The sequence below is a fragment of the Crocuta crocuta genome, unplaced genomic scaffold (genome assembly GCF_008692635.1).
Source record: "Crocuta crocuta isolate KB4526 unplaced genomic scaffold, BGI_CrCroc_1.0 scaffold462, whole genome shotgun sequence".
Classification (NCBI taxonomy): domain Eukaryota; kingdom Metazoa; phylum Chordata; class Mammalia; order Carnivora; family Hyaenidae; genus Crocuta; species Crocuta crocuta.
In genome coordinates, this window is record NW_027527437.1 from 733,824 (window position 1) to 742,402 (window position 8,579).

The following is an 8,579-nucleotide window of genomic DNA, read 5'->3' on the forward strand; positions in this document are numbered from 1 at the left end:
GAAATATATGAAGGGGAAGAAACCACAAGAAATGTAGCTTACATTTTTTTTGACTGGTCATATGTATAAAACACAATGCCTTTAAATGGATTGAATAAGATAATTTAGAGTATCTTGAAGTTCATAGACAAACGTCAATACCTATGGTATCATATTATGTATATAACAGAAACTCGATACGTGACTATGGCATCAAATGGAAGCAAAAGGAAGAATTATGAAAAAAATTCACATTTCAGCAAAGAGTAAAGACATACTTTTATTTGAATGTGGCATATTTTATTTGAATCCTGGCTCTGCCACTCATCAAGTGTAGTATGTTGGGGAAGTTATCTAAATATTTTGAACTTCAATTTCTCATTTGTAATATTGAAATAAATATTTACAGCAATCTTAAGATGATTAAATTTTAAAGTATTTATAAATTGTCAGATACAGACTGATTGACTTAGTGTGTAAACAAAAATATGGGAATTATTCTCAATATTTATGTATCACATTTTAGTGATGATATAAATTTTCCTAATGTTTATGTTAAAATCAAATATCAGTCCTTTGAGAATAATGAGATATTCTTGAGTAAAATATGGGGGAAGGGAACAGCTCTTGCTCTTACCTAATCTTTTATAAATTTACCATAAATTGCAAAGTAAATAATGACATTTAAGTCAAGTAAAAAATATTGGAAATTATAACTTTAAATATTCTTCTAAAGACAAAGCTGAAAAAAAAATTTAACTTCTTAATTATGTACAATGAAGTCCTTCTCTAGGAGGTAAAAAAAGGACAAAGCATATTAAAGATATATACTTCCCAAAGTGCTCACAGATTTAACAGTAACCTTAGTTAAAATTTAAACACATTAATTTTATTTTCACTGTGTTACATTGACTGGTCTCCTGTTTCATTTCTTTGCTTTTTAATTATTATCTGTCTATAAAAGAGAAAACAAAAACAAAGATCCTTGCCAATTTAACCACAGATTTGTTCATAAACATTAATTGGAATCTTTTCAATAATGAAAATGAAAGATAACATAGCCAAACCCAGCTTCTTTAGCATGTTGAATGAATGAACAAATATTTATTAAACACTTTGTGCTTGATAGGTACTGTTAACTGCTGTACATTCAGAAGTGAATTAAGCAGAATGAAAGGGAGAGATAAAGAAACTTTCTTCAGGGTATGTTCTCTGATAAAATTTGCATAATACAATATTCAGATAAAACCCATGCTTTACACAAGATGTTCTTTCATATTTATCCCAGATAGTAAATCTATCCATGACTGATGATGCAGATATCATTTATCTTTTGAAGCCAGAAGTTAAGTAGCTAATTTCTTCATTTGTTTAAGAGAAACACAGTAGCCCCACTAACTTGTACAAATTTCGTGCATCTTTTATAAAATAAAAGCAGAATTAAAAGTATATGCACATCTATAAATACATTTTATTTTAGATTGAGAGCTTCTTTTAATTTCATTTGTTTTTACTCTTTTGTACAAAAGTCCAAACCAATTGTACAAAAGTCCTTTGTAGAGTAAAAAAGAAAAAAATTAAGCAACATTTTAAAAAATCATATCATTTGAGAAACAATAGAGAAAAGTGAACAATATAAGTAGAAAAATATTGCATATGAAAAATTATTAACTTGGCTTTTAAAGGGTATGACCATTTCATAGAAAAGACACATATTTTTTGTGGAACCTTGGCTTCAAATTGAATTTTGTAGAGTGGAAATGAAACTTTTAGAAGTAATAACCAAGGGAAATATTTCATGAATTTAGTAAGAACAACAGTATTAACTTTCAGGTAGTCTGTTTACAGTCCATTTCTTATATCATTAGCAATACACAGAAAATAAATAATAATCAAAATCAAGATTTTCCTTTCTAGAGCAAGGAAGGAGATAAAAAACATTTGGAAAGACTGTCATCAACATGTGAAACCCAACAGTTATTTTCTGAACATTGAACTATTATACCTGTAGAGAAATTAGAATATTTAAATATGAATTCAAATGATGTCAAATCAGTATTAACAATACCTGTAATACATTTATTTAATAACCTATAGTTTGAATACTCTATACCTAATTTATCCTTATTTTGTCATATAGAACCCCTGCTGTTCAATAAACATTGGCTACATTCACCTTTGTTGCAGTCAATGTACTGGATGATATGAAATCAAAAATGAAAAACTTAGTGTAGAGTATATTGTTGAGGATATTTCACCTAACGATATTCCTATGTAGGCAAACCTCTTGATTAATGCCCTAGTCATTTCAATATGACATATAAGCATTCACATTTATCTTGCTGTCCTTATCTCTAAAAAATTGTAAGACGCTTTCACGTGATGTAGCAAAACACCAGAGTCACATCTTTGTGTCTTCACAATATGTTTGAGTATATTTTGTAGTATGAAGTGAGGTATTGAATTGTTATCTTGCCATTGAAACCTGCTTTAAAATGCTTATCTCTATAATGCTGAGATCTCATGGGAGAGATAAATGGACTTCATTACATTATAATTTGATTCATTACAGGCTACCTTTAAGTAGGAACTTTCAGAAAAGTATTTAGGTTTTATTGACAAACAATTACTTAACTTAGAGGCTTTGGAAGTATACCTTTGATAGAAAGTGACAAGCAGAGTACTGAAACTCTGGTAAATGAATATCAACTTGTTTATATTATTTATAAGCATATTTATTGTGGAATAAAATAAAAATATTCTCTAAAAGAATTACATGTTTATGAAGGAAATAATAACCTTGCTATTTGGTCCATTAACATTATTTGCTAGCCATTTATAGTATATTTTCTTGTTAGTTTTTTTTCCTCCAGAGGGCTATTTTGCCAAGAATTTGTAAGTGAAAGATTTCAGGATGCTATATACATATATATAAATATATCAGCAGCGTGACTTTTAAAAAATAATAATAATTAGCATTATTTTTCAGTTTACTGGAAAAACTGTATTCTCTCTGCCACATAGTATTACAATTTCATCATTGAAGAAAGTCATATAGGCAAATGTTTGGGGTGATATAATAAGACAATATTTATACTTTGCAAAGACTTTTGAATTGAAAATTAGAATTAGAATCTATTCTAACTCTAGGAAATGATATAATTTAATCTTCATTTTTCATACAGAATCTATGAATCCTTTAGAAATTTAGGAATAACTTAGATTGGGGACTCCATTTTCTTGAATGACTGAATCAGAAAATTCATCTCTAAAGTAAAGATTACATAATTATCGTAAAACATATTCTCAGCTAAGAAGTATAATTTTCAGCTAATTTTCCAGAAAATATTTGAAACATGTCCAAGTGATCTTAAAGTCATCAGTAAAGGCTACATGGGGGGAAAGTACCTTAATTTTAAGAACATACACATTGGCAACAAAAGCAATGTACTTATTCTGGACAAAAAGAATCATTATGGAAAATTGAAAATTATCATAATCTAAATCACAATCTTTGATATCACAGCATGGTTTTTAAGAAGTACTATAAACATATCTAAGAGAAATAATTTTTAATTCTACATATCATTTAAAGACAAATATAGTATATGAAGAGCATAAATTGAAGAAAAGAGACCTCTAATCTTTCAATTCAGAAATAAGCATGTGTATGTTTCCTTCTAACTGTTCTAAAATCCATTTAGTGTTGTCATCATTCAAACAATGGATTATAAACATAAATATTAAGAAAATTATATTTATTGATTGCAAAAATTAATATCTCAAAATAGTATTAATGTTTGGAAAGAATAAATTCTCTTTATTCTAAAAATATAATTTATAATATCAATTTGAACTAGAGCAATAAAGCCACGAATAAAATATAGCTAAATCTCAAACATGACAGGTGATAATATACTTGAGGTAAATCCTTAAAACAGTATGTGAAAGAAATTATTGGATTATGAAGTATGAAGATTGAAGATAAGGGATTGGGAGGAGTAAGGAAACTCCAAAAGCAGAAATATAGGCACGAGGAATACAATAATGGCTTTTAAAAGTCAATATTTTATTAGAAATTATGCACTTGTAGGGGCACCTGCCTGGCTCAGTCAGCGGAGCATGTGGTTCTTGATCTCGGGGCTGTGAGTTCGAGCCCCAAGTCAGGTGTAGAGATTACTTTAAAAAAAAAAAATCTTAGGGCACATGGATGGCACAGTCGATTTGAGTTTCTGACTTTGGCTCAGGTCATGATCTCACGGTTCCTGAGGTCAAGCCTCGCATTGGACCACTGCTGGCAACACGGACCCCACTTCAGATCTTCTGTCTCGGCTCCTCCTCCACTTATGTGTGTGCACTCTTGCTCTCTCTCTTTCTCTAAAAAAAAATCTTTAAAAAAGAAAGAAGGCGTTGTGGGATGTTTTGAATAAGAAAAAATTGGCAAGATTTGAAATTTTCTTTTTTTTTAATGTTTATTTATGAGAGACAGAGAAACAGAGAAACAGAGCGTAGGTAAGGGAGGAGCAGAAAGAGAGGGAGGCACAGAATCTGAGGCAGGCTTCAGGCTCCAAGCTGTCAGCACAGAGCTTGACATAGGGCTGGAACCCACAAACCATAAGGTCATGACCTGAGCTGAAGTCAGACGCTTAACCAACTTAGACCCCGGCACCCCAACATTTGAAAATTTCTATTCAAAGTATGACATTGTTCTGGTAAGGGAAATTCACTTCATTATAGGGAAACCGCATTCGACAATTTGCAGATTTCTTACATTTTACTCCAACACTTAACACTAGTGCTGAAAGGAGATTTAGAGATTATGTCCGTTAACTTTCAAATTTTATAAGTCAGGATAGTAAAGTCATCTTTAGAACAATTAGAACAATAATAAAGAATTTGTGTGAAAACGTGATTCTGATATCAACCAATATCATTTATTTATTCACCTCATAAATAATAATTTCTTAGTACCTACTAAGTATCAAGATTTTCTTCCAATATAAAAAATAATATCAGATGAGTATACCAAATACACCATTTTTCAAAAAAGTTATCTTATCTTAATCAAAATTAAAAATAAAACTAGATTCTACCCTTCAAACTTATTTTTGCTGATTTATATAAATATATAAGTAAATATAAGTATACAAATATATACGTAAATGTTAGTGAATATACACATGTACATATATAATTGTTTATGGAAATGCATATTATATTAAATCAAGTTTTTTATTTATAAAATTATAAGGCCATAATTAAATTGAATGGTAATCTTTAAAGCAATGAAAATTCACAGAATTTTATTTTATGGAAGAAATGAAGTAAATTAATTTCAGGCATACCTCAAATATATTGCTGGTACAGTTCCAGACTAGTCCAAGAAAGAGAATATTACAATAAAGCAAGTCAAGTGAATTTTTTGGTTTCTCAGTCATATAATATTATGTTAACACACCACTGTATTCTAAGTGTGAAGTAGTGTTTTAAACAAAAAATGTACATATCTTAATTAAAAAATACTTTACTGCTAAAAAATGCCAACAATTATCTGAGCCTTTATCAAGTCATAACCATGGATCATGGATTACCATAACAAATATAATAATATAATGAAAGAGTTTGAAATATTGCAAGAATTATCAAAATGTGACACAGAGATAAAGTAAGCAAGCACTCTTGGAACAATGATGCTGATAACTTGCTCTACACAGGGTTGTCACAAACCTTAAATTTCTAAAAAATGTAATATCTGCAAAGCATAATAAAGTCAAGTGCAATAAAATAAGGTATGTCTGTGCATTTATTGGCATAGTACCTGATTTTATTAGTCATAATTCATAACTGTATTACAATTTTAATCAGATAGATATAGATATAGATGACATAGATATAGATGGATATAGATAGATAGGTATAGATGCACAATTCCCAACTTCCTGACCTTTGGAACCACTGATATACTATTATGTTTTACATTAAAATTGTATTTTTAATTTATATAACTACTCAGTTATAACATACTAAGCTGTTTGGTATTTGGCTCTTATACTGAGGATGTGTGTTATATATTAAATGAGTTAATCTCTTAAATCCACTTTTAAATAGAAACTACCTTAATTTTTAAATATTTGGTTGAATAATCTTAATAAAACTTAATTAGAGCTCTGCTGATTTGTTATTTGTTATATAAAAAATTTCATTGCTTTTTTCATACTTATATATATTACATATTCTTAAATGCTAGAATGAGTAATGTCAGTTAAAATTAATACATGAAAAGTGAACATTTAAATTGTAAGTTTTGATCGTAGAGGTTAATTTTTCTCTTCCATATTATAAAGCTAAGTCTTCAACAAAGACATAAAATGGGTTGTGTGCTCAACTCTTCAGAGGGTAAGTGATAATTCGGACCAGACTTGATATAATGAGGAAAATAAAGGGTTCAGATACCAAATGTAAAATTACAATTATATAATTGAAAATTTTTGATTAAATATTCTTTTTAAAACCTCTATATATGCTTCATAAAGGAGCATGCAAAGTCATAGTAAAGCAATGGACCACATAGAAGGAAACGTAGGATTGGACAGGGAGGAGAAGGGAAGTTCTAGGAGAAACAGAATTAATCTCTATGAAAAAGTTCTCAACTGGGAAAGAATTTTGTACGTGTTTTGATATATGTAAGTGAATCATAGAAATTATTAAACAATTATAGAATCTATTTATATATATTTTTTCTTCCCAACCTCTAAAGTCAACAACCTTGACAATTTCACTACTTCATATGTTGCTATTCTTTCTTCTACTTCTTTTAAAACTAAAATTCCTGAGAAATAAATTGGGTCTCTTGATTTCTTAGATTTGGTTATTTTATCTCTCAGGCTTCATCTTCCTAAACTAAGTCAAAACTGTGATTATTCTAAAATTTATAAACTCTGTTTTTATAGGTGAGTTTCCACTAAACCTGGCTTACAAACAAAACTTTCTGAATACAAAAATAAACACCAACGCTTCTATTTTTGATTCCATGCATGATGTTACATTAAAAAACACTTTAATATGAAAATTGAATCAGGATGTTTAGATAAAGGAAGTAAAGTCCATGTAATATGATTTCAGAGTGTTGAAAACAAGATGCAATGTGAATTTAAAATAAATAGTGCGTAGGAAGCCCAAAGCTTTGCTCCTTCTTTAGTATACAAGATATCAGTGCCACCAGGCCTCATGAGGTTACATTTGCAACTTCTATGAGGAAGCTGAGACTTTGTGCATAGAAAATACACAACTTGTAGTTTTATTTTCCTCAGAAATCACCCGAGATTATAAACTGTCCTGAAAGAACTCTCAGATAAAACGGAAAACAGTTTATTATTTGTAGTAACATGGAAAGATGTGGGAGCCCGGCAGTGACCACAAGAAAGCGTGGTTAGGGACGCGGGGATGTGCCTGCACACGGGGCTCCCTGCCTGGGCAAAGCATGCCTGCAAACAGGATGCTCTGCCAGGAGGCCTGCACACAATATCCAAGTTTAATGGTCCGCTCGCAAACGAGGGAACATGCCCTCCTTAGAAGTAAGAAGGCTGGAGTTGTGGGCAGGCCTCTTAGTAAACATGTTGTGGTCGCTTCCTCCCTTTGCTCCCCCCGTCCTTGAAATGTGTTTGGCTACTTGCCCTTAATTGGTAAAGGAATGCATCTTGTAGACTTCAGTTTGTATCCAGTTACCGGGGTATAAAATAAACCGCAAGAGGGGCTTGCGTAGAATTGTTCCTCCGGCCGGAGTTGTGTCTGTGTCTGTCCTTTGTGTGTGTCCTGTCTTTGTGTCATTTCGTTCGCTACAGAAAATAATGTATCTTTTCTTGTTTCTAGATATTTAAGGTATTTTTTATTTCTTAATATATGAACATATTATTGGAAGTATAAACTGAGGATTTTCCAATATTTCCAGAATTGAATGCCTTTGTTTCAGTATTCGTTTCAAGCAGCTTGAGGAAAGTGTCAGATATGCCAGTATATGGTTTGAAAAGCACCTTCAAATCCTGAAAATATTAAAAGCTAATTGTTGCAGTTACTTTTTTTCTTTTCTACTAAATTCCAGTATTTTAAACATTGTTATTTCATTTTCATCTTGAGAAAAGTGAAGTATTTTAATTTTTTATCAATTATCTAGATATTCATTTCATTATATTAATAGGATTGATGACTTGGAAGGCTAAAGGCTTCTGTTAAACCTCAACAATGTAGAGCAAGAGACATTTTTGTGAAAAAGATTTTCCTAAGCATATTCACTTTACAATTTAATTTCCTTCAATGAGGTAAAGGTCAGTGTGAGGCTATAAGAAAGTTAATTTGCATGAGGTATGCACATGGAATATGAAAATAATATGATATGAAATATTCATAATTCAAGCTTTAAAAACCAACCTCAGGGCTAAAAAAAGCAATTATTATAGGAAATGGCTCAACAATTACAACAAACTTTTTGTGATGATGTCAACTAGCTTACTTTCATTCTGAGAGACACGAAGAGGCAATGCTATAGGATAAAAACAAAGTCTGAGAATTAGCCATTGCTGTTATTGTGTCTTTCATATGTTCAT